The following is a 26,732-nucleotide window of genomic DNA, read 5'->3' as shown; positions in this document are numbered from 1 at the left end:
TCAATAATTGAAATGTTTTACTCTTTCAATAATAGATATACATTGTGTTTTAAATGGAGACTTCAATACATAAAGCACATTACATGCAGATTGTTTAACTGTATTTTAGTTTTTGTTTGGTTTTTTTTTTGTTTTGTTTTTTGTTTTGTTTTTGTTTTGCTTTTTAGGGCTACACCTGTGGCATATGAAGTTCCCAGACTATGGGTCAAATTGGAGCTACAACAACTGGCCCACACCACAGCCACAGCCACATAGGATCCTTAACCCACTCAGCTGGGCCAGGGATCAAATCTGTATCCTCATGGATCCTAGTCAGATTCATTTCCTCTTTTCTCTGTGCCACAACAGGAATTCCATATTGTTTACCTGTATTTTAATGTGATTATTCAGATGGACAGAATTTGTTCCTATTATTGATTTTATTATGCTGATTATACGTGATGATAACTAACACAATCACTCAATCACTGGTCATCCCAAATTTAGAGATGTCATTGACAACACTGAAGTAGAACATTTGGTTACTCGGCCTTAAGGGTCATGGGGCCAAGGCCAAAGCTAAAGCCAAATAGTATTTGGCCAAAACTGAGGGTGAAGCAAAAATTTAGTACATTCCTATAGGAACTGAATTGAATTACAGTATAGTTAATCAGACCATAAATAAAAAGTGAATCTATTAATACAAAAAGACATATTCTATCATTTCATCAGATGAGAAAAAGCACTTGACATTGTAAACATGTAGTTCTCATTCATATGAACAAACCAGTCTATAAGTAGCCTTGCTCAAGGTACCGTCACTACAATAATCCTGAATATTCAGTTGTCCAGTCTCTAAAACTCAGCCTCCTATATGTAACTGACCCTTTCCTTGATAGGTTTCTGAAGCTACAGTTCAGAAACTACTGAAGTAGAGTTGCAAAGGAGTCACTTTGTCTTTTCCTTTTTCCTGCCTAGAGGTTTCTTTGGGGGAACTCTTGATAATTCACAAAAAATTTTCAGCTAGGCATCCCTGTCAGAAGGACTGGCACCCTTCCTGGGCCCACTTGTAACTTCATGATGGATGCTTTAATAATCTGCCTGTTTGCTGCTTCACCAGTGCTTTACTCTAAAGACATTTGTTTTATAAATCCAGTTAGGAAAAAGCCCTGAACAAAGCTGCTTTTTCCGTGATTCTTTCCATGGCCTGCCCATGGGTCAGCATTTAGCTATGCCAATGCCTCAAAGCATAATTATTAGGTGAGATATTTCCTCCTGAGGCAGCACAAGCTGTTTCCTTCTTTCATAAGGTAAAATGTGTGCACTATTCCATAATCAAACAAGTAAGGAAAATCTCTACTTAGCACATGCACAGCCAAGAATACAAATTCTAACACCAATTAGTAACAATATGAATTTAAGTCAGAATAGCCAATTTGCTAGTATGAAAATCCTAGCCAGGAAAATGTTTCTTCCTTTTCTACCATAACAGCCCTCAGTCGATAGAGACTTCTATTAATATTTTTAATTGCTTCCATGTATAGCCATTGTCTTTACAACGGCTTTACCTAGGGTAGGGAAATGTACAAAATCATTCCAGTAGGTGATCTAACATGGATTGTCATGACATGGAGGCTGGTTAGAGCAACCCTAAAGATAAAAGAGTGCTCAGAAGAACTGGAATTGATCCAGTTCTAGTCTAGCTCTTCCTTGACTTGGCTGGAGACATTGAGTAAGTATCTCACCCTTTCTGAGTCTCAGTTTTCTCATTATAAAATAAAGAAAGCAACATGTGGAAGTCTTTTGGGAACTAACATGCAGTTCAAATGTAGGAGACTATTAGTAACAGAATCACAGCATATTTTCCCATCAAGTCTAAATAAAAGTGAGAAACACTGTCCCTAGCCTGGTGTTATGGTATGGGTGTGGCTAAGAGTCCAAGAGAAATAGACCCCTTACTGTGTTTTACCCCTGTGTCCTGAGAACAGTTTTTCTTTCCCTGCACCTTATACCTTTGAACACAAACTTTTCCAAAAATTATCTGAAGTCATACAAAGAAGTCCTAGCCAGAGTATGCACATCTGCCTCTTTAAGTACTTCTTCTCTTACAGGCATTGAATTCAAGATCTGAAGGTTTGAAGACAGATGGGCATCCTCCTCATATTCTGTGGGGAATATGTAGTGGTATCCTTCTTGGAAGAGGCATTCTTTTAACTAGCTCCAGTTGCATAATGTTCAGATTTACAAATTTATATTTTCTCCCCTCTGATATAATCAATTAAAGATCCATTCAGAGCTTGAGAGACTGAGTTGTAAGGAGTAAGAGCTGAATATAGAAATTTAGATAATATATATGTAAAGAGAATGTGGAAGCATTTTTCAACAAAGAAAAAATATTAAATGCAAGAAAGAATGAGCTGAATGAAACTTTTAAAAATTCAGACATTTTATGAGAAAGACAAAGGACAAAAATTTGCAAGGAATAAGAGTCAAATATAGAAATTTAGATGATATATGTATAGAGCAGAGAGAATGTGGAAACATTGTTCAACAAAAAAATATTAAATATAGGAAAAGAAAAAGCGAGCTGAATGAAGTAAAAAAATAGACATTTTATAAGAAAGACAAATGACAAAAATTTTTTGAGTAAATAATAATCTTAGAGATATTTCCAAGGGTATACTAGAATTTAATTATTAAAACCTTTATGAATCTATGGAATTGTTCACTTGTTGAAACCTGTTATGAGTAGAACACTGTCTTCACTGTGGAAGTAATGCTGGAGGCAGATAATCTGGGTTCAAGTTCTAGTGCTGCCACTTAGCCCAACTGGACTTTCAGCAGGGCACTGACTTCTCTGGACCTGGTTTCCACATCTATAAGATGTGTGGATAGACTAGATGAAAAGCAGCAAGCTGGAGATCACTAGGCTGACTGATGAATGAATCAAAACTTAAACATTTTAGAAACAGTACATAAAAAGCTAGAATTCCAGGTTTTCCTAAAAAGTTGGAGCAGCCCTTAATGCTGAGTCAGCTTCCTGCCTGGCGGCAATAGGCTAGAGCTGATTATCTGCACCAGGATACTCTCCTCTTTGCCTGGAGCTGCCCAATTGTGCCTACATGCCTATTTTCTGTCCTGCTTCACTCCCGTGAATTACTTGCATGGGCTCAGGCATTTACACTTGTGACCCTGGATAGCTGTTCTTTACCATCCCAGTTCTCAGATTCTCTTATTCTTTAAAGCTCTGCACTTGGAATGAAAAATCCAATGCAATAAATTCTCTTCTTGCTCTATAACTTTAATCATCCCTTATTTGCAGAAGAGCACTTAAAGATTGGGCTCTACAAATTGAAACTAACATACTGACTATCTAAAAACTCTTTAAACCTTCCACCTCTCACATGTTGTGGTGTTTATTTTAGCTTCCCACTCATCTACTTTGTGTCCTGTCCAGTTTGATTTCTGTTTTACAGTCATATTTACATAGACTTTCTATAGTAATTAATTTCAAAGCATAACATTAAACTGGCCCCTTCAAACAGAACACATCAGAAACAAAAAAATATTTATTTAATGAGAATACCTGGATGCCAAAGACGGAATTCTTGAAGCTTAGGCAAACCTGAAGGATTTCTTGCAAACACTAAATCTTTGCCTTTTAGCCCCTTTTAAAACTACTTCCATAAAAGAAAATCTATTCTCTTTTGACCAGACTGCACACAAACATGAGGTTAAAAATGTTTGCCTGACATTTTTCAATATCCCTGCTTTGAATGCAGCAGTTTGTTTTGCTGCCATATTTCTTTCAAACGATGTGCTTTGTAAGAATCTTATATTCATCAACATACCTATGAGCAAATTTTTTTAGTAGAAAGTGTTAGCTAGCTGCTTGCATGCCTTTGAATGTGAGAGATTTTACCATATGTTGCCATATCATTTAGATTATGTCTAAGTGATGCCAAAAATCTGGAGGGAAAAAAAGAGAGATTCTATTATCTACATGCTTTATTTGCAAGTCACCAAACAGCTAGCTGTTTCAGATCATCCAGCTGTGTGGCACCATATAGCTACCACATCTGGGTGATTAGCTGAATTATTCATTTTCATCAAGATATTTTGTTCTCCTATGGACAATATCTGAGCTGGTCACGTGAATGTGTGTAGTATATGCATGTATTTACATAAGCACATGTGTTTCTAAAATGACAAATTTAAGCAACTTTTTCAATTATAAAATGCAGAGTCAGACTCTTCCCTCACCTGCTGGACATTTCTAACAGTCAACAGCTCTTTTCTGTCTGTGCCCATGAAACTCAGAGTCAGGTGAGGGAGAAAGTTGAGAGGTCAGCCAAATAAAGCCAAGGAAGGAAACAGGCAGTCTCATTCCCTACAGTCCAGAGTCAACAGTTCTGACCCTAAAGCAGATGCACAAATGCTGGTAGATGGACACACCTAAAAGAAGCCAGCCTGGGCTGGAGGAGTCACAAAATACAAGTTACTATTTAAGGAGCACTTATTATGCAGGCTTAGTGTCTTTACATGTATCATTTCATTTGAGTCTCTCAATAATTCCATGAGGCAAAAACTATTATTTCCTACTCCCTTCTTGTTTTGGTTTTTTACACAAATAATGATGAGTGGTAATGTTGGTATTTGAAAACAAGTCTGACTTCTAAACACCTTCTTCCAAATGGCACTGGAGCCCTAGCAATGCACATCATTCAGGCCGGTGTGACAATGGCAACCACCCCTGTACTTATCTAAGCCTTCACTGCTAGAACCTTCGTTAATTTCCTAACATCTCTGTGCAGGGGGAGAAAAGGAGAAGTAGTCGATGTGACCCTACTTTCACAACCATAGCACATGCCACCTGAATGGCAAAGGTGGGTTGGGCACAACCTGTACTGCTATGTTTCAAGCTGCCATGTTTCCTGAGTTTTCTAATAAGTCTAATCTCAAATCCTCTCTCGCTGTCAGTCTATCTATTTTGATTTAAGGTTTATGAAATTAGACTGTTAAACTCCAATGGAAACTGTGACCTCATCTACCATCTTTGTATATTTAAACTATTTGAGACATGGGTGGCTACAATTATTTTTAATGTTCGCTATAGTAGTTTTAATGTATTTCCATTAAACTCTGTTTAAGGAGGCATGCCTCCTGGGGGGGGGGGGCATCTTTTTTGTTCTTGGAATCTAGGCAGGCATGATATATCACACCATGGTACCATGAGGCAGACAATAGATGGAATTGAACACAGAAAACTTTTAAAACCAAACAAGCAAATAATTGTCATCCCAATTATTTCATTATAGCTGACAATAGAATAACACAAAAGACTGAGTGGCTCCCAGAATGGCACGACAATCATAAAAGACTGAAGACACAAAGAGCATTTCTAGGAGACAGCAGAATTCCTACAATATGTGATGTACAGTAAAACCTTGTTATTCTGATCACAGCTCTTTTTTCTCCAAATAGTATGTAATTCAAAACAATTCCCACTCCCCAGCTGCTTAGACTGTCTTATTGTTATTTTATTAAAATACAAGCTCATTTTAACCTGGCTAATTCAAAGTCAAATTTTCCCAGCCCCTTACACGGTAACTAAGGAGCTCTTACTTCACACTGTTTCACCTCCTGGGCTCTTATGACCCCAAAATTGTTTTCACAAATGCAAGAGTGCAGAGTAAAAGAAAATTACTACACAGGATGGCAATAAAATATGCAGAAAAAAATGTATGTTAAGTATCTGTTCTTTTCTTCTCTGACATTCCAAATTCTCTTTTTTACAATTTCCCTTATGTTTAGATATTAAACTATAATCTGAAGGAGAGAGAGAGAAGGGGAGAGAGAGATTTGATGTTTTACTAGTAGCAAAACCCTTTAACATCTAATAATATCTCATATAGTGATGTGATGTATTGGCACTGACTACATGCAGTTAACTTTAAATATATGAGCTTAGAGAATCTTCACAGTAACCACAGATTAAGCATTTTTTTCCCTCATTTTGGTGGTGGAAAAAGAGGCACAGAAAGGTGAAGCAACTTGCCCCAGGCTGTGCCTTACGAAGCCAGGACTTGGACTCAGCCAGGACAGGAAGTTAGGCCTCTCTTTAGGAGAAGAGTGGTGAAGCTTCTTAAGGCCAGACGCTGGGCTCCATCTTTTTTCCTCCCTTGTCCATTCTATCCTCACAGCATCAGCACCATCACTACCCCGAGCCCACAGCCCCATGGAAAAAATGAGCCCCACTCCATCCTAAGTTTCCCTTCCCACTAAACATCAGAGACTTCCCAAATCCTAAAACAATAATGATCCCTTTAGCAGCCAGCAAACTCCAAGAGGGTTTTGTAGACAGCACTTGGACAGGAGAGAAGAAGTGATCAAGCAAGCCCTGAGTCTGGAGTCCTACATGGATCTCAGGCCACCCATTGCCAATGCCGAGGTAACTTGGATCCCATCACACACTAGTAGATTCCAGTTGCTGCATTCTCTCTGAAACTTGCCTGTTCACTTAAGATTTCAGTGGGGCCCTCACAATACTTTTCCCAAGCAAAATTCCCAATCTGGGTATGCTTTGCTCTTCTCAAAGTTCTTGCAGCACGTTGATGTACCCAACCCTAGCTGTAGTGGCTGTTGGTTGCAAAAGACACACAGCTGTGCCCATCTCAGAGACATGCCCCATGCGAAATGGAACTGCCTCATCTCGGACGTTATGCCAGTGACCAATGATTAACTACCTGGGGAACAAAAGACTGGCCCGTTGCTTTGAGTGGCAATTACCTTTGGGGTACAGTTTGCTACCCACAGCTCCTCTTGATCATAGTGAAATTTGGTTCCAGCTAAGAACTTTCTTAGCTTTCTTCCCCTTATTCTGAGAGCACCACTTCAATAAATCATGTATGCAAGAACCTCAGTCTCAGGCTCTGCTTCTAAGACAATGATCTTAGCTTCCCTCCCAGACCCAGGACTCTCCATTCACTCCATTCCTTCCTCTGCCTCTAGATTCCCTCCTGCCTAAGACTCCTCAGCCTGACCCACTCCAAATTTCTATACAAGGTGTCACATGCTATTTTCAATCACCATATAATGTTTTTCCTACCTATAAAAATAGAAAATATTGGAGTTCTCTTGTGGTACAGAGAGTTAAGTATCCAGTGCTGTCATTAAAGCAGCTCAGGTCACTGCTGTGGTATGGGTTTAATCCCCGGCCTGAGAACTTCCATATGCCATGGGCGCAATCAAAAAAAGAAAAGAAAAAGAAAACATTCCTAACTTACACTTTCCTGAGCAAATTATATCAACATTTACTGGAATTTGTTCTGCCAACATAGCTGCAGATTGTCCACTAGGAAGAATGAACATGCCTTAGTTTAGGAAGCCTCCTGCATCCCCATAGGGGACTGATGAGCAGACTTGCCCATACTTTAACAAATACTAAGACTACCTGGGCCAGGACAACTGCCTAGTGAGGATTAATAAGATTCATCTCCAGCGTAGACTGTGCCCAAAGTTTGCCATCAGGTCACAACTTCTGCTTTCTTGGCTCTGAGACTAGGTCACCCATCTAGTTGTGGGAACATGGAGACTGGACACTTCTTTCAGAGGTTAACTGTAGGTGCACATGCATGCCTGTATGCATACACATGCACATACAAACACACATATAGACACTCTCAGGCCCAACATAAAGAAGTAACTCCAGTTTGAGAAGGAATGAGGGCTGACAGAGAACTTCTCCCCCTTCAAGCAGAAGGACTGAAAAGTAAGGCATTTTGTTTCTATGCAAGGTTTGAGTATTTCCACTGAGAAGGCTTTAAAACTTTCCATGAAGCCCTTTGATCAGCTTCCAACTCTTGCTGCAATTATAACTCCATCTCTTTGGAGCTACTAAAAGACTCACTGTCTAGCCCAGAGAAGGGAAATTAACACTCAGGTAAGACAGACCCCAAAACACCAGATATGTCTTTCTTGTTTTTCAGATTCCCTTCCAGTGTGCATGCTTTTCCCACTTAGAGGTGAGTGTAGGCACTGTCTTGCTACCTCTTTTTCAAACAAGAAGAGGGCTGCACTGGAATCAGGAAACACAAAAGCTTATATGCGTCCTTGGGCAAGTCTGTCTCTCTAACTGTTCTCTCTTTCCCTCCTCAACTGTAAACACAATACCCTGAACCAAGTTGATCTAGGTCTCATGAGACTTTCACCATCTGTAAAATGGGGATAAAATGAGTACCTTTCTCATTGGGTTGGGGTGGATATTTACTAATAACATATAGAAAGTACTTAAAATTGTGGCTGGCACATAACAAATATTCAGTAAATATTTAACTGTTGTGATTCATCCTCATTTACCAAAAAGGACCTATCAGGTTGATTTCCCCACTAGAAGACATAAAACATTCATGGGCCCAAATATAATCAAACTAGCATCTGTTGAGAACTATGTGTTAGATATTAAGAAATTCTATACATTATCTCATTTAAACCACATCAAAATCATTTGAGGTTGAAACATCATTTTCCTCCATTTTAGAGATGAAGAAACAAAGGAACAAGAGGTTTCGCAAGTTGCTCATGGTAACACAGAATACATGTTAATATTTCACAGTCACCTCTTCAGGAAAAAAAAAAAAAAAAGTCCTAATTTGTAGCATGTGCCATTTTCCTAGGAATAAATCCTTCCACCAGAGCCACTCACAAGGTACCACTGTGGCATGACTGAATGCAGAGCCAGGCAGAAATGAGCACAGCTGGCTCTCTGTTGCTGCTCCACATACCTGAATACAGTTGGAATGCTGTGGCGTGAGCAGCCCCTCCAGGGCCACTAGGCTAACCTCTTCATAGCATGTCCATGTCTTTTCATGACTTCAGCTCAACACCACTTTAGAATGCAAACCAAATGATATACATGCTCCTTATAAAACATCAATTTGTAAAACAGATTTTGCTTGTGTTTCAGTGTGTAAGTCTGAATAGGGGTCAGAGCTATGTTATTAACTGTGCATTCATGTTCTTTTTATTAGTGGAAAGGAACAATTGTTTCACTTCAAGAGAACTTAGAACTGATTTACTTCTGTTATCTGCTTCTGTACCGCAGCTAATATTATAACTTATTCGCAAGATACAATAAAATATAATGTTTTAAGAATACAGATTTTTCTCTTCATTTATAAATTCAATCTAGTTTTCAACAATGTATAAATTTCCTGGTTGGTTGGTGCATTTTTAAATGTTTGGATTGCACAATTATTGTATATAATGAAAAATGTATATTATGCATTCTTTCTTATTGAATGTTTTATGCAAATTAATGTTTCTCAGTTGAAATTGTTGATTCATTTCTGCTAGCTTATTAATAACACATTACCAGATGTTTCTAAATCTCTCTATACAATTTCAATTCTTGATCAAGCCTAGAATTTCACCCAAAGAGCTTTTCCTTTCTGGTCTTAATTTAGAATATGTATTGACTTAGCAATTTTAAAATGTACTGTAAGAATAAATAATGAGATTCTCAGTTTCTAATCCTCTGTGGCGGCTACAGTATCATTTTTTGCACCATAGAGCAGCTAGATGAATTTATTCAGAGATAACTGGGAGCAAGCAAGCTGTAAGAGTAGAACCATACATTTCCCACAACTACTAGGAGGTTTTCTCCTACCTCCAAGAATCTCTGGTGCTCCAGACTTCAGGAGTCATTGCCAAAGTCTCAGCTGAATGGTGATGGCAGGGCTCGAGTATGGGCAGCCCACTCCAGGCTGTCTGTCAGCATTAAGAAAGGCTGAGGCCAGGGCCCTGCAGACCCTACCCTCACCCTTCTCAGCTCTGCAAGTCCAGGAACACAAATTGAGGTGGAGGTAGATGTTGACTTTGGCACCTCCTTTTTTGTATTCTTCTAGTGCCGAATGCCTCCTTTAGGGCCTTGAATAAATTAATTCAGGCTTTGTGCTAATAACTTGAGGTCCAATCCAAACATTTAAAAATGTACCAACCAACCAGGAAATTTATACATTGTTGAAAACTGAATGTCTTCATTTTAAATGAAAACTGCACAGAAGAGGGCATGATTGGCTCAAAGAAGTTGTTCAAAGGTGGGATTTCAGGGACTGTTACACCAGAAAGTTTTTAATGGGAGAACATCTCCCCTAGTCTTCAAAAGAACACCATTTGCATAGCTCTCTACCCATTCTTTTTTTTTTTTTTTTTTTTTTGTCCTTTTAGGGCCATACCCGCAGCATAGGGGTCTAATCGGAGCTGTAGCTGCCAGCCTACACCAGAGCCACAGTAACGCCAGATCTGAGCCATATCTGTGACCTACACCACAGCTCATGGCAACGCTGGATCCTTAACCCACCAAGTGAGGCCAGGGATCAAACCCATAACCTCATGGTTCCTAGTTGGATTTGTTTCTGCTGCATCATGATGGGAACTCAAGCTCTCTACCCATTTAAAGGACCAACTCCAACCCATCCCTCCCAACCCCTCAGGCTACCTGGGTCCATTGCCTCCACATAGTCCACAAATAGCAATTCTCTCTGCACCAATGATGACTTATCTTCTCCTTCAGAGGGGAACAGTGCCAGGCTCATTCCCCTCTTCTACCACTAAAAACAGCTAATATATACTGAATAATCACCATGGGCCGGCCTAAGTTCTAAATGCTTTACATACATTAAGTGACTTCATCCTCATTCCACCCTTGTGAAATAAGTACTATTACCCCCCTTTTTTACACAGAAGGAACCCAAGATCCAGAGAGGGTAAGTCACTACCCAGGGATCCATAGCTGACAGAGGGCAGGGCTCGCTTGATGCAATGGTCTGGCTGCCAGCCATGTGCCCTCGACAACCACACTGTACTGCCCTTTGCTGGCAGCACGTGACTTTGGTCCCTTTATCTCTTCTCATTTTAAACTAAGGACCTGGATTGCATCCTCACCCAACCTGTTCCCACAATGACACCTCGTCCAGGTTTTGGTCACAAGGTCATTTCTATTAACTTGATGCAGAAACTACCACTGTCATCATTTCAACACCATAACCCTATCCTGTGTTCACAGGACACAGAATCAGACTTTTTCCCCCACTGGTAAAAGTCATTGAATATTTTTAACACAGCCCTCTTGCCTTTCAAAAGAGAACAAATTGGAAGAAGGTGTTTTTGCTCAGCTTCATAGTGAAACTAGGTTGAACCAGGAAACCTGTGTCTATTTCTGCCTGAAGCCCCATCTCTAGGGCTTCAGAAGAGCCGTGTCCTTCCTCAGGCTGAGTTCTCTTCCCAAGGGAAATGCAGGCAAAATCACTGGTATCAGATGATCTTTTTAAAAATCCTATGAAGATGTTGGCTGCTCATATTCATTTCATAGTTTACCACTTAGCATTGGTTTTACTATTAATATCCAAACACAAGGGGAACGTGTGAGAAAGGATATAGCTGGATAGTCTATTTAAAGAAGGTAAAAATGAAGAAAGAAGATTTCAGATAATTCAACTTTCCAAACAATACTTTATGACAAAGATGAATACAGAAAGATTCATTTCAGTATACAAGGAGTACTGATTCTGAACTACTTAAGAGATCAATTGCTAATTCAGTCACTTGGCAAACATACACTGAGAGCCTATGTTGCAAATTTTGTGAAAAACATTTGTGTCAGGAATAGTGTTCATCACTGCACATAGATTATCTCATCTAATTCTTACAAAGCAAATCTCTGAGAAACTATTATTCCCATTTTACAGATGAGGAAATTGAGTAGCTGATAAACTGGTAGAGTCAAGATTTAGGTCCAGATTTATCTGACCATATTGCCCCAAACTCTTTAACACTGTGTTTTACCACCCTCTAGGAAGAGAAAAAATAAAGATAAATGGGAGGTATTTTTGCTCTTAAAGAGCTTACTGGTTGACAGGAGAGATGATACATACTCAGAAAAGACTATCATAAGGTAAAATGTAGTCCATCGCCAAAGAGAGGAAGACACTGGCATGTAAGGGAGCTCAGAAGAAGGAAAGAAGACTTCTGGCCAGAAGGATCACAGCCAGCTTCCTGGAGAACGTGGAGTTTAAACTGAGTTCTCTGGGATTTTAACCAAAAGATTTGAAAACAGAGCATAGCAGCCAGAGAGAATGGTAGGTGCCAGGGTCAGAGAACAAAAGCCTTCGAGTTTGTGAGGACCTAAGAGAAACAGTAAGAAACAAAACTAAGTCATGCTCACTGTTTGTCTCCAGTACTTAGAACAGGTGCTCTGGAATACATAGGGTAAATAAATGAATTTGGAAAAGACCAATAAAGACAGACTTTGGAAACCTTTGAATGTCACAGTACAAGATGGGATATTCTATGAGCAGCATAAAACTCTTCAATGGAAAACTATCAAAAGAGGGACACAATCTGAGCTTCACACTAAGAAATTAGTCAAAGGACAGAATGGCCTATAGATAAACTCAAGGACAGAAGGCTGACAAATGGTCAATGTGAGAAGGATCAATGGCAGTGACCAGTGATGTGGAGAAAGCGTGGATTGCAAATGGCTAAACATAGAGGAAGAACCTCCCTTTCCTCTACAGCCCCTTCTTCCTAACCTCATCTAGAGGCAGTGGAAAATTCTTATATTGATTCAAATAGCACTGGATGTAAACAGTGCCTCAACTGAAGAGGAAAAACAAATATTTAATTAATCATTCTAACATTTTGTCTGTGTGATCAACTACTGAATATTCCCAAACATGTCAATGGAAGTTTTCCAAATAACCACCTATTGGGCAATAAAGATCAAACATCCCAATTTTGAACTGAATTTTTTTTTTCTTTTTGCTCAGGGTTTTTGGGTTAGATAGATAAAGTCAAGATCTCCACTTTCAAATTATCACTAAAGTAACATTTCATAGATCAATGATCATCCATTTCAACTTTCTGCCCTGGCCAATGGTCCCCCTACCCTTAAGTCAAAGAGTACTGATAAAGTTCTCTGAATTCTTCAGCAATTAAAAAAAAAAAAACCTATAAAGCACTCAAATCTAACTTAGATGAGCATTGATCCTTAGGAATTATGTCCACCATGTATAAGCAATATTGCAGCAGGAAAGCATATATCCACCCCAAAGCACTAACAGTGCTTAACTTGTCTAAGTGGGATTATAAGTGGGGGTTTTTTTCCCCTGTACTTTATTCTTTTTTCTGTACTTTCACATTTATAATTCAAAGAATAAAATAATTTAATTTTAAAAACTATAAAACTAACTATAAAAAAAATATATTGACATAGCTGAGTATTCTCAAGGTTTTGTGGCATAATGTTTTTGTGGCAATGCCAGGGTTTGCCAAAAGGAAATGCTGAGACACTGCTAGTACTGTCTGGAGCACTTTCTCGGCCCAAGGCTCCCCACTCCTAATGCCAACCATTCTTTTCTATCACCATCACTGCCCCCAAATAAGACATGTGGGCTCCCCAGCAGATACTCAATTTCCTTTCAAACTGAAAGCAGGAAAAACAGAAAAGACTGTCTCCATCCTCTTTTCTCCCAATATATTGCCCTTTCCTTTCCAGACTTTCTGGAAGCCAAACAACATCACTACCCTTACCCATCAAAATTGTGCCCATGCTGGTGACCACAGAAGCCACTTCCTCATCCCCCAAATGCCTAAAATCCAGTAACCTTTTCTTTGGCCAAGTTACAAAGTTGCCAGAAGCAAACTTTCCTATGGACATGCTGATCTGTCTTCCAATGATCTGTCTAAATATTGCCTTCTTCATATAATTTATAAATGTCATGTGCAAGAACAAGGCACTGAAAAGTAAATGATCTAACCACACACAACTGTCATTTTACTCCCTGTGCTCACCCTTCTGGTTTAACTGCAAAGAAACAAACCAAAAAAACTGAATCTCCTTCAAGGACACAAAGCTCTTGTGTCCTTCATAAGCAAATCAGTCATAAATAGAACACATCTCAAACTTAATTTACTGATGGTATGTACTAGAATGAGGTCACAATGTGATTTTTTTCAAAGTATTAAATCATTTTGTCCATTTTCATAGCAAAAGCATCTCTTTAACCCATATGCCCATTTAAAACTGTTTTAATTATTCTCCTTAAATGCCAAGAGAAATTTATTTTTTTGCTTTTTTTTTTTTTAGGGCTACACCCATGGCATATAGAAGTTCCCAGGCTAGGGGTGGAACCAGAGCTACAGCTGCAAGTCTACACCACAGCCATAGCAACACCAGACCAGGGCCACATCTGTAACCTACAACATAGCTCACAGCGAGGCTAGGGATGGAATCCACATCTTCATGGATACTAGTTGGTTCATTAGCACTGAGTGAGACCAGAGATGGAACCCACATCCTCATGGATACTAGTTGGTCCATTAGCACTGAGCCACAATGGGAACTTTCAAGAGTAATTATTTAACTTAAATAAACAGTGGAATATTGACCCATAATTTTTTTTCTCACAGTAGGCCATTCTTAAAAGGAGAGTAAAGTGATTTGGGTTTCACACCTTTTAGGATTCTTTAGAGACCTTGAAAAGAAAAAGGAAACCAGCATATATGCTCCTCCACCAATCCTCTTCTTTACCTTCTTTGTTGGAAAAGGGGGTGAAAAGGAGCTGCCAGGCATCAATTCAAGATGCTCTCTGGCTCAGGAACAGGGCTGGGGGAATTACAGCCACCAAAAGAAGGTCCAGGGTGCCACCAACATGATTTCCCCAGACTTCCTGACCAAGAACCCTATAAAGTTCCATCTTCTCACAACCTGTTTTGTTTATTTCTATTTGCGGTTTTGGCTTCACCTAACAGAGTACGGAAACCACATAATATTTACGTACAGTTGCCAACTGTAGCCTCATCTTTATCTTAACTGTTTCTTCAACAAAAGAAAAACAATAAAAAAAATGATACTCTTCCTGTTAAGCTCAATTATGAGCATAACAGTTGATTATCTCACTTTCAGTATGACCAGTTAGGGTCTAAATATTATTTTATGAATGGCAGCAACCATCATATGGAAAGCATGGCTGTCCTAAAGAACAGATTTAGAAGTCAGGGATACAATGCAGAGAGTGCTAACCCAAATGCCTGTAGGAGGCCAGCAAGTAACTAACTGAAAGAGTGAGATAAACTGAGGGAAGACAACAGGAAGACAAAGCACTGAGAGGAACTAGAGTGTACCGCTCACTAAGGTAAACAAGAGGCTTTTTGCCTAGAAGTCAAAAGTCAGGTGAACAGAGAAGCTCCAAGTTCATCTGGGTGCTTCCAGAACAATGATTCGTTCTTCTGCTGGAAGGGGCCACACCCAGAAACCACAGTGAAGCAAGCAAGCACTAAGGGAATGTACTCCAAAGACCAGTACAAATATTCAAAACCTTTCCATGTCTAGCCTCAAAGAGGAGTGTGTCACCAGGAAGGGATGGATCCCAGGAAATATTCTGGGACAAGAGTATTTTGATACTGCTCAGATTGTATACCACAATAGTGACTGCCTACACAGCTTGTCCTAAGGCCCAACTCGAAAGACAGTTCAACTTGCCTTTTCTCAGGGAAGACACCAACTACAAAAAAAAAAAAAAAAAAAAAAAAAAGTAACTTAATTCCGGAAACAGAAGGATTTCCAGAAAAAAAAATTTAATTTTACACAAATTTCTCTGATTCTGGAAAGGCTCACCTGGAAAAGGTTTCACATATTCACATTGTGTAAATGCCTTGGTCTTCATTATTTATAACACATTGAGTGAATAACAAATCTCAGCTCCATTTCTGCTACGTTTACCCAGCCATCCTACCCCTGAATCACTTAGGCAGTTATTGAAAGGGAATGATCCAATCAGACCTTTCCTTTCTCATATTATTAAGAATTGTGTCATCATTGCATAAGGCCTGAAGTTGCAAAAACTGTTATTTCAAAAGTGATGACTGAGCTCCTTCTATGCACCAGGGCTTACACACTGGACAAACAAGGAATGGCAAAGCAAAGTTCTTGTTCTTTATGAATCCCAGTCTAAGTATGTGTCAATCATATACAGAATTAGCCAAATGACCATGTAAGAAAAAACATTATGAATAAAATGCTGTAATATTGGCATGGACATCCCTAATTCTGCCTGGGAGGTAGAGAATGGGGACATTTGAGCTAGCCTTTAAACGACTGTGAAATATAGGAAGGGTGGTTCCAGAACATGACACCATGTATAGAATTTCATATTCATAAAATTCAATATCTGGTACTAAGTGATTACTAAGTAAATTTTTTTCATTTATTTTGTTTTCATCTTAGGTTTTCTTTTTGTTGTATTTCAGCTTTATTTTTATGAAGAGTATCTGAAAAATTTATGAATTCTCTCTACTAAGTCCGGTATTGCCCTTGAGTTTAGTTGGGGTAGAATTATAAATGTTTCTCATCTCTTTCCCTAGCTACCGACTTTAAATAGGATCCCATAAAGTGACACATGACATTTAATAACAAACTCAATGCATAAAACTGCTGAAGTGTTTGAAAAATATAAAAGCTTTATGACAATACATATCAAATGATACAGAATATGAAAAGTCTTGGAACATTATCGGGATTGGCTAGAAATAAACCCAACATAAATTAACCTCAGTTTTATACAAGTGGAAATGGCAATTATATTGGAACAAGGGAAGATGTTCAAAACCAATAGTTTTTATGTTATTAGATTGATGTCCCAACATCATGAATGGCTTATTATCATTTGATAATTGGGCCAGCCTATTTAATACTTGAGGCCTTAATTGTGGTTCCTCCCAGAAGATGAAATATGAGTGAAAAGCCACAGCTTTTTGTAACACAACGAATCAATCCCCCCCCAAAAAAAAGCCTCTGTTAAAAAAATGATAAAACACATCATATATTTTTGGATTTATCAAGCCACATGCCTTCAAAATAATTAGCGTTTGTCATTTTGGTTTATACATGAAAAAAATCTGATAAAAGGTAGGCAAAATTAAATCAAATGCTTTTAGCAGGCACTCAATGAATTCCCCCTACTAATGTTTACAGTGCTAGGCTATCTATTTGTACATCATCTGTCATTTGTTTCCAAAGGGTTCTATTTTCTGATATGATAGTTGCAGTGCATTATGAATCAGCTAATTATACAATAACCTTTACCAGAAGCAAAGCCAGAATTACATGGATTTCAGGGCAGTTATTTCTAATCCCCATTTTAAATTACATCTGTCTCTTAAGTCAGGAGAAGAAAGAAGCAGTTGGTAAACAAGCCACCTTTAGCTGAAGCCAATTGATGGATTTGTTTTGTTGGACAATAATAGCTAATAAGAGCTATAAAAAAGATTTATGTTTTCATAAACTAAATGTCTCGTATAAACATTATTTTCACTCCTGGTTAATGATACAAGTTGGCCCAGACTTATTGTCTTTACTTGGTGAATTGTATATGATATAGATAAATAATCTCTAATGGGTTTCAAAAATGCTCTTTATGGAAAGAGGTGGATACAAATAAATAACTCACCATTTCAACATTATCCTTGTATAAATGTGTTAAAAACCTTATTTTTTTCTATCTTTTATTGAATGTAAGGTGTCCAATAATTGCCTCCATGACAGAAAACGTTCTGCTTTGAACTATTCTGCGACCTTTGGGTAAAATATACTGAATAATGAAATGTCTTCCTATTCCTTTCCTCTCACTAGCCCCTCTGCCCCTATTCTCTACCTTCCTACTGTTTCATTACATATTTCAGTATACTTACGATGACTAGAACACCAATGAATGCAGAGCAACTGATGTTTAAAGGGAGGAGGAGGGTTAGGTGGAACAACTTAGCATATGGGGAAAAAAAGATATTCTCTGTAATTTTTTGTGGATGGGCCATGTGGTTTAGCCCACATATTGGTTTGTGAACAGACTATCCCCATCAGATGAGTCAGAAAGGGGAGTATTATTTATTTGAGAGGATATTTGTCAATGTAGTTCTGAAAAAAAAGGTACAGGGTTCTAATCACCAAGCTCCATGACAAAGAGAACTCTTGAGTGCGATCTTCCTCAGCCTCTACCATCCTGCCGTATCATACAACACCATCTGTATGTGAGTACTAATAATTCAAAGTGTGCTGAGCCAAAAAAAAAAAAAAACCAAACAAACAAACAAAAAAAAAGTACATGTTCTGATACAGTTTCAAGACCTTTCCAGATATGAAGGTACTGAGATTAACATTCAGGCACTTGCTGATTTTTCTTTACCTATGTTTCCTTCACATATCCTTCACTGATGCGTCCCTTTTAGCAAAGAACATGCAGTAACAATAAACACTCACAGACTTCAGAAACCCCAGAGTCATGAAAAACAAACCCCTTTTTCTAAGTCCCTCCTCGATCCTTCATTTCAGTTTTTTTTTTTTTCTGATTCAAGGAAGAAAAATACATTTATTTTCTACATACTTAGCAGCCAGATTGTCACCTATCATATCTAATAAATGCTGATGTACTCTTTGGTGAGGAATAAAAGTGTTAAATAGAAGGAAGCTAAGACCAAATCTCTGGGCTTTCAAGGACTTGAAACTAGCCTGAGAAAACAGAGTCCCTTTCCCCCATCACTGGGTAAAACACCTGATGGCACTCCCCAATGAATGGTTGCAAACCCACCCCCAACCCAGAAGGAGAAATAAGCTTTTCAGAGTGATATAGAGTATCCATTATGCCAAAAGCCTCAGGGAAAATATTGGTCTTCAAAATACCTTCCTATTTTACTTTTTTTTCCCTTCAGAACCAAGTTTTTGAAAGAACTTTTTAATGCTTTTTCTCCTCACCTTTACACCTCCCTGCTCATCCTTCTCATTGAAATTCTTATATTCTTATCTTCCCTTCTCTGTCCACAACACTTTCCGTAACTCCAAACAAGTCCTTTGGGTCCCTATTTAAAATCTGTCCTTTTCTGAGAGGACTTCATCAATCCCCCAATCAAGTTAAGCCCTCAAACTCGCCCTTCTTATAGCATAATCTTATCTACTCCAAAGTTTGTTCTATTTTCTATACATTGACCAACAACCATTCAAATTAACATTTCTTAAAGAAATATTAATGTGGAGAACCATGCTGCAAAGTCAAGTCTTGCTGACCTTGGACCTGTTCTCTTCTAGTCCCTTCTGTATTAAACTGTCAAGTTGTCTTAATTCACTCATTTCAAAATTGTGTATTACCCCCTCTGCCTCCTATGGTGACCAGCTTGGAATCCCCTGCTTACTTAAACCATATATCAGAATGTATTAAGGTTCTGGAGGAAATTTTAAAATCCTTGGCTAATGGATTCTAGACTCCACATCAAGTCAGTCTGAGTGTTGATGTAGCCAGAATGCTATGCCCCCTTTACCACTCCTAACTAAGCCCTGATGACAGCAGCCCCTTGGGGATTCGGGACTTGCCTCATTTCCTATGGCAGAGTCCCTGTCTTGGGCATAGTTCCTTTTGAACTGGAGTCTTGCTGGTTCTCTTCATGACAGACCCCTGCTCCCTGCTGCCTCAGACAGATCTCTCAGACACCAGCACCAGCCCTCTTTCCCCTCCACTTAACAGCTATCTGCCTCTCTCTACTCATAAACCCATCCCAGCCCCTAACTTGTTCTGACTGGTCATCTAATCCACAGATTGAGGCCCTTCTCCTTTTCCGTTCGTGGCTCAGTCCATCTCATCTCTGTTCTCTCGTACCTGACAGATACAAAAACACAAAGAAATGAATCAACTTTTCATTTGCCCACTGCACATGTTGACATTACATAGCCATATAAATAAAAATAAAGGATATCACTTGGAGATTCATCCCTTTTTATTAGTAATATATTGAAATAATATGAACTTAGTCCACATTAATAAGCATTCCCAAATTCTATCACAGGAAAGAATACTGGCTTAGGAATCAGAAGATATGACCTATTCACTAAATGTCCACTATCAACAGAAGGCATACCTTTGCTCCTCCATCCCAAAGTTAAAATGACAGGACTTAACCTGGCAATTTCTATAGTTTTTCCCAACTCTATATTTCTCTGACAAGAAAAAGGTGCTCTATACCTTCTATTAATGACGTGGCTTGTTAACTTGAACCAGAGATGGTTCACCAGAAGCTTTTAGTTTGAGAAATTCCTCTAACTGTGGCCAAACCCAGCACTATAAAAGGAAAAAAATGAGATAGTTCCTCCCCCTGCAGCCCACTGACCTGTGGCCTGGCTCAGGCCTGGACCCCAAGAAAGGGGAACAGCTGGTGCCTGCTGAAACAGCCAAGCTGTATCACACCAGCTCATGATGCAGCTGATCCAAGGCTATCCAGCCGCAGTTTGGCTGCCCCCCAACCAGATTATAAATTCCTCAAGGGCAGAGAACTCATCCTTTATATTTTTCCTGTATCCATATGGAGCAGGAGGGGAGGGGGGGGGAGATTGTTGGGCTGGCAGCCCAGCCAGAAGCTGAAGAATGTTATCCGCCCCCATCCCCAGCCAGCCTCCTCCCTTCTAATCACAAGAGGAAGACATTCAGGAATAGCTTTTAAGATGTGCCTCCCTCCTTCCTGCCTAAGAAGCTATGTAAGTAGTTCATGTTCTCCTGAAGTTGAAGGGGAGACTAAAGTCCATTGATGTATTCATTGAGATATTCCTGCAACAAAAGGATAAGAGGCCAGCCAAAGTGCACCATTGTGTTCATATCCCATTTCAGGGATCTGCTGAGCTGGCAGAAACTCTCTTCCCTATATAATACTGACTTAACTGAAGAGCCAGACCCTGTTCAGGTACCAGCTGTGTGGCTGGAATCTATGTGACTAGAAACACCACAGCCAGAATCAAGGGGGCCCTCTCTAGAAAAGTGCATTGATACATCAAGGTTGGCCAGGGTATACTCTGCCCAAGTATTTCCGGTTGTGGTATCTGAGGACCACTCAGGACTTTGGGGAAAAAAAAAATTATGGAGAGATGAAAACTCTGAATATCATTCCCAACTATGCTCAAAATACAATTTAGTCTACTCTCTGAATTTTCTAATGAGTAGCACCCAGCTGGATAAATTACTTGTCACTAAGCGATCGTTAAATTCTTCCAGCTTCCTTTGACTAAACTAGAGGCAAAGTTTCAAGGTAGGTTCTAGTTCTTTCTTTGTAATTTGTTGCCATTGTCATCATCATTATTATGATCATTACTAAAGTAGTACATACTCATGGTAAAAAAAAAAAAATGCAAACAATGTAAGTAAAGTTAAAAGCTACATTTTCTTGTTCTTCCCTATCCTTTCCTTCAACCCCAGCTCGATCTTCTCTGACCTATTTCCTAGAGGAAATCACTCTTAGTAAGTCTGTGGAAACTTTTAAAAATGTTCTCTATATCGCTTACAAGTATATATGCATAGAAAAATATTATATACATAAATGCATACAATCACACATGTATTCACACACACGTACACACTTATATACCTTTTTTCACAAATTGATCATAGTATACTGTCTGCAACATGTTTTCACTTGAGGTATGTCTGACATTCATATGAAAACAAATATCTTTTTTTTTTCTCTTGAGGGCTACATCTGCAGCATAGGGAAGTTCCAGGGCTAGGGGTCGAATTGGAGCTGCAGCAGCTGGCCTATACCATAGCCACAACACCAGATCCAAGCCACATCTGTGCCCTACACCACAGCTCAGAGCAGCATTGCTGGATCCTTAACTCATAGAGCCAGGCCAGGGACTGAACCCACATCCTCATGGATACCAGTCAGGTTCTCAACCCACTGAGCAACAATGGAAACTCCCAAACATCTTTTTTTTTTTTTTTCCACTACTGTTTTTTTCTAATTTGAGTATAGTTGACTTATAATATTGTTAGTTTCAGGTGTATAGCAAAGTAATTCAGATATACATATTTATACATATACATATATTTTTTATCACATTATTTTCCATTTCCATTATAGGCTATTATAAGATATTGATATCCATGTGCTATACAGTAGATCCTTATTTTTTATTTTATATATAGTAGAGTGTATCTGTTAATCCCAAGGTCTTAATGTACCCCCCATTTTCCCTTTTGGCAGCCATAAATTTGTTTTCTGTGTCTGTTTCTACTTTGTAAATAAATGTATTTCTATCCTTTTTTAAGATTCTACACATAAGTGATATGATAATTGCCTTTCTCTTTCTTACTTCACTTAGTATGATAATCTCTAGGTCCATCCATACTGCTATAAATGGCATTATTTCATTTTTTATGGCTGAGTAATATTTCAGTGTGTGTGTGCATGTGTGTATGTATACATCATATCCTCTTTGTCCATTCAACTGTCAATGTACATCACATCTTCTTTGTCCATTCAATCGTCCATGTCTTGGCTATTATAAATAGTGCTGCTATGAACATTGGGGTGTATGTATCTCTTAGAATTAGAGTTTTTGCTTTTTGGATCATACGGTAATTCTATTTTTAGTTTTTTGAGGACTCACCATACTGTTTTCCATAGTAACTGCACCAATTTACATTTCCACCAACAGTGTAGGAGGGTTCCCTTTTCTCCACACCCCCTTCAGCACTTATTTATAGACTTTTTGATGATGCCCATTTTGACCAGTGTGAGGTGATATTTCACTGTGGTTTTTGATTTGCATTTCTCTAATAATTAGTGATGTAAGCATCTTTTCATGTGCCTATTGGCCATCTGTAGGATTTCTTTGGAGAAATTCTGTTTAGGTCTTTGGCCCATTTTTTGATTGGGTTGTTGATTTTGAGAATATCAATATCAACTGTTTGTGTATTCTGGAAATTAAACCCATGTAGATCACATCATTTGCAAATATTTTCTCTCAGTTTACAGGTTGTCTTTTCATTTTATTATTTATAACTTCTTTCAAATGACTGCATAGTATTCTCTATATAACTACGTCATAATCTGTTCTAGGTTTCTTTATTTGAATCATCTTTTCTTTGGAGTCCAATTTTATCATGGTTTAATACCTGTGAATTTATTTAAGCTCAGTTTCCACTGCACAGAGCTGATTGCTCTAGTTGTTCCCATCACTACTATTGCTATTTACTTTTGTATATTCAACCTATCTTTGTTTTTCTGCCTTTGCACTTCATGCATTGCTTTACCTACCTGACAGGGCCCTCCTTGCTATCCTCCCAGGGAAACCCAGGCCTCCTCTGATTATCTCCTATATTTCATGCATAAATCCCCTGTGCTGGGCTCCATTTCCAGAGACATGCACCATCACTTGGCTATGCTAACCATGTTCCCTTCTCATGATGCTCTTGGTTTGTAGGCTCCAGGCTACATTTAATCTTTGACCATCTATCTCTAAAGGATGGAACACAGGCCCTGGCCATTCTCTAAGCCTAACTACACCCTAGCTGCATTGCTACAAGGTCAATGACCTCCTGATTATAATATTCTAATTCAACCGACCACAACTGCTGGACCCAGAATGGCCTCATGCTATTTCTCTCAAAGTCTCTTCCTCTCGGGTGCCATCATGTTTCAGAGAAAATTTATTCATTTTGTCCTAAGTTTCCAGGAAGGAAGACTTTCTGAGATAAGTCTCTAAGGAGGTTCTCCCTCTACCCCCACCTCTCCTTGTACAGAAATCTAGGTCTGTTGAAATTATGCTTAACCCACACTGTAGGGACAAGGAACGAAATTAACTACATTAACGCAAAAAGTATAATTCCCCTCTGAACTGGTGCTATCCCACCAGAAAAGTCTCCTTAGCATCTTAAATTTTATTAACACCTTTTATTAGCACGATATTTGGATGACCAGCCCCAAACACATTAACATTATTTAAAAAGCAGATAGGAAAATGAATAGGCTTGTTTCTTAGGGAGTTGGTGGTAGAAGAATTGAGTGCAAAATGCCTCTTCTAAACATATGCTGTAGCTGTGCAGCATACCATAATGACTTCACCAAAAAAGCATGCAAAGTTTCCAAAAAGATGTCAATCACATGGGGGAATAAAAAACAATTATTAAATCTCCTAACTACAAGAAATCCTTTCCCTCTTTATTAAAGGCCTAACACTTTTTCCCCTGAGTGGGGGGTGTCCCTCATATAGACACAGCTTGATGGCTGCAAGGTTCCAGCTGTTTAAGTGGAGCCAGCCAATATCTATCAGGATGTTAGACGATTGCCAGGAAAACTCTACGACAAGCAGCTCATTTTTCATCTAAGAATTCGATTGAAAGTCTATCTCCCTCACCCATGCAGTTTAATTTAATCGATAGAACATTACACTATGTCACATTTAGTATTAAAAATAAATGATACAGACCAGATATCTGAAAACTGGGCATTTGTTTTTGCAGGCATTTTGACTTTACAGTGGCAAACATCCCAACCTGCAGTGCTGGGAAAGCCAAACACGGAAAAGTGCCACTTCAAATTAAGCAGTTGTCACTTTACATTTGCTGGGGTTTTGGTCCCATACTTTCCTCAGATTTCCAGTCCCTTTCAACTCAAAGTTCTCATTAATGACAAGACCTACAGAGAAATGAAAATGCTTGATGGCACAGCCCTCTACACTTATGGATTACTGTTAGGAGTCGAACATGACATATGTCTTGGGTAGAAAAGAAATATTTGCAGCTGATTATATCACCACTGTTCATTTAAGTAAACTGAAGCAGCATCGCAGTTTAGAATTTCAAAACAGAGTAGTAATATCAATATATTAGTGGACTTCTGGGCAATGATTTGTTGTCAGAAGTAATAACCCCAAAGTATAAATCTAAATATCAGCTAAATCCATGGTTGCACAATGTTCCTGCCACACCACACCTACCCCCCAATGTTTTCATTAGAGAAAGAAACAGAGTTTCTGGGCTAGAAAGAACCTTAGAGATAATTTTAACCAAACTGTTAAATCCTCTTTTTTTTAATATAAGTTGAACCTGGGATTCCTCAGCTTCTGTGCCATGCTCAAAGTAACACAGTGGGTGGCAAAGCCAAAACTCTAAGCCAGCCCTGACTGATTATGATGGAAAAGTCAAACAATATCAACATCAACATTCCACCTGCTCATGAACCCTAATCCAATTTATACTATCAGGTCAAGTGTGAACTTCTAAAGCCTTCTCTCCTAGACTTAAAATTCTTTCATATAGTTCCAGTCTTGCTCCTGACTTCTCAATATTTGGCATAAAATGTCTTTTCTTTGGTTCCTCAGGCCTGGTCTAGACTGTTCTCTGAACTGACTCACCACCTCTCCACTGGGCTCTGAGATGGCCACCACCAAGGTCACCACCTAGCTACTTATGTGCTAGACTTCCCAGAGGGGTCCACTGTTTTCTCCTTCTCCCCCTAAACCTTTCCACCCCTGCTACATCAGCCCTTGACTGGGAAATCCTTCTTCCTTGTTGCCAGTAGCCACACCATCAGCAGATTTTAAGCTGACCTCCATTGCCTTCTGAAGCACTCACAGGTTCCAGCAATGCTCACCCTTCTGGGGTGATTTCAGTAATGCAAAATTTTGTCATCTTGATTTTTATGTGGTTTTTAGGCTTTTTAATTGACAATTTTTAACATGTATATATAACAATACCTACTGATAAGAGAATATTCAAGGAAATGGAAATCATCATATGCTACTGATAAAAATGTAAGTTATTACAACTTTGTAATCCAAATAACTTTAAAATACATGTACTCCCAGCATTACCCTCATACTAAAACCAGACAAAGATGCTACAAGAAAATTACAAGCCAACATCCCTACTGAACAAAGAAGCAAGCAAAAATTTACAATCAAATATTAACAAACTCAATTCAATAATACATTAAAAGGGTCATACATCATGATCAAGTGGGACTTACTCTAGCGGTGCAAAGATGGTTCAACACTAATATGTCAGTCAAAATGATATACTACACACTGACAAATGTAGGATAAAAATCATATGATCATCTCAATAGATGCAGAAAAAGCACATGGCAAAATTCAACATCCATTTATGATTAAAAACTCTCAACAAAATGAGCTAGAGGGAATGTATTTCAACATAATAAAGGCCACATATGACAAACCCAGTGCTAACATCATACTCAACAATGAAAAGCTGATGCATCTCCTCTAAGATCAGGAATATGACAAGGATGCCCACTCTAGCAATTTCCATTCAACATACTATTATAAATCCTAGCCATAAAATACAGGCAAAGAAGGAAGCAGAAGGGAAGGAAGGAAGGAAAGGAGGAAGGGAGGAAGGAAAGAAAACAGGGCATTCAAATCGGAAAAGGAGAAAAACTATCGCTTTTTGCAGATAACATGATATTAGATACATAAAATCCTAAAGATTCCACCAAAAAACTGTTAGAATAAATGAATTCAGTAAAGTTGCAGGCTAAAAATCAATACACAAAAATATGTTGCATTTTTATAAACTAATAACAAACTATCAGAAAGAGAAAGAAAATAAGCCCATGTACAATTACATCAAAAAGAGTAAAATACCCAGGAGTAAATTTAACCAAGGAGGCAAAGGATTTGTGTACTGAAAACTATAAAACATTAATGAAAGAACCTGAAGAGGACACTTAAAAAATAAATGGAAAGATACGCTATGCTCATAAATTGGAAGAATCAATATTGTTAAAATGGTCCATACTACCTGCATCAATTTACAGATTCAATTTGATCCCTATCAATATTCCAAAGGCATTTTTCAAAGGAATAGGACAAATAATTCTAAAGTTTGTATGAAACCACAGACACATAAAAAGACCCAATC

At 38.5% G+C, this 26,732-nt stretch overlaps 1 protein-coding gene across 17 annotated transcripts in view; it reads right to left on the bottom strand.

The window, feature by feature from the left end:
• Nucleotides 1–26,732, bottom strand: part of LOC106505748 (uncharacterized) — a 1,225,997-nt gene that overhangs the window by 931,411 nt on the left and 267,854 nt on the right. The window contains exon 4 of one of the 17 annotated variants that reach the window (XM_084990365.1): nucleotides 16,478–19,679. The exons of the other annotated variants lie outside the window; for them this stretch is intronic. The gene's annotated coding sequence lies outside the window, so the exon portion shown is untranslated. Of the gene's footprint in view, nucleotides 1–16,477; nucleotides 19,680–26,732 lie in introns of those variants that run through there. 17 annotated transcript variants of the gene reach the window in all.

This window comes from Sus scrofa, chromosome 13, assembly GCF_054392235.1.
Source record: "Sus scrofa isolate SSC_HxYL_T2T_F1_AM1 chromosome 13, Sscrofa_HxYL_maternal_Yorkshire_Landrace_v2.0, whole genome shotgun sequence".
In the NCBI taxonomy this organism is placed as follows: Eukaryota; Metazoa; Chordata; class Mammalia; order Artiodactyla; family Suidae; genus Sus; species Sus scrofa.
Note: the sequence above shows the minus strand (reverse complement) of the source record. Positions and strands in the feature narration are given on the sequence as shown.